We start from the raw sequence: 1,195 nt of genomic DNA on the forward strand, positions 1-1,195 counted from the left end.
GAGAGGCTCTGCTCAAAATTCTCTATCTGTTGTTGAGAAGATGATGGAAAAGGTTTGCTGTTGCCAAACCTATTTCTCCCACCATTATTGTTGTTGAAGCCTTGTTGAGGCTTTTGTTGATCCTTCCATGAGAAATTTGGATATTTCCTCCATGAAGGATTATAGGTATTTCCATAGGGTTCTCCCATGTAATTCACTTCTTCCATTGTAGGATTCTCAAGGTTATAAACTTCTCTTTCAGAGGAGGCGTCTTTAGCACTGCTGGATGCAGCTTGTAATCCAGTCAAATTCTGAGAAATCAGATTGACTTGCTGAGTCAATATTTTATTCTGAGCCAATATGGCATTCAGAGTATCAATCTCAAGAACTCCTCTCTTCTAAGTCGTCCCATTGTTCACAGGATTTCTTTCAGAAGTGTACATGTACTGGTTATTTGCAACCATCTCAATGAGCTCCTGGACTTCTTTAGGGGTTTTCAGGTGAAGAGATCCACCAGTAGAATGGTCCAATGATATATTGGATAACTCAGACAGACCATCATAGAATATACATATGATGCTCCATTCTGGAAGCATGTCAGAAGGACACCTTTTAGTTAATTGCTTGTATCTTTCTCATGCTTCATAGAGGGATTCACCTTCCTTCTATCTGAAGGTTTGGACTTCCACTCTAAGCTTGCTCATCTTTTGAGGTGGAAAGAATTTGGTCAAGAAAGCATTGACCAACTTTTCCCAAGAGTTCAGGCTTTCTCTAGGTTGTGAGTCCAACCATGTCCTAGCTCTGTCTTTTACAATAAAGGAGAAAAGCATAAGTCTGTAGACTTCGGGATCAACCCCATTGGTCTTAACAGTATCAAAGATATGCAAGAATTTAGCTAATAACTGATGAGGATCTTCAGATGGAAGTCCATGAAACTTGCAATTCTACTGCATCAGAGAAACTAATTGAGGCTTAAGCTCAAAGTTGTTTGCTTCAATGCTAGGAACTGAGATGCTTCCTCCATAGAAGTTGAAAGTTGGTGAAATATAGTCACCAAGCATCTTCCTTGCATCTCTGGCACTGTTATTGGGTTCGGCTGCCATGTCTACTTATTTTTTGAAATTCGCTAAAAGGTCCTCTCCGAAGTGTTGTGCTTTAGCTTCTCTTAGCTTCTTCTTCAAAGTCCTTTCAGGTTCAGGATAAGCTTCAACAAGAA

At 39.9% G+C, this 1,195-nt stretch overlaps 1 non-coding gene across 1 annotated transcript; it reads left to right on the forward strand.

Annotated features, from left to right (window-relative positions):
• The first annotated feature begins 569 nt into the window (after positions 1–569).
• Positions 570–677, forward strand: LOC130964145 (small nucleolar RNA R71). Its single transcript, XR_009080253.1, has one exon. It is a non-coding gene; the product is annotated as a small nucleolar RNA R71 (small nucleolar RNA).
• The last annotated feature ends 518 nt before the right edge of the window (positions 678–1,195 follow it).

Source organism: Arachis stenosperma, chromosome 2, assembly GCF_014773155.1.
Source record: "Arachis stenosperma cultivar V10309 chromosome 2, arast.V10309.gnm1.PFL2, whole genome shotgun sequence".
Taxonomy (NCBI): domain Eukaryota; kingdom Viridiplantae; phylum Streptophyta; class Magnoliopsida; order Fabales; family Fabaceae; genus Arachis; species Arachis stenosperma.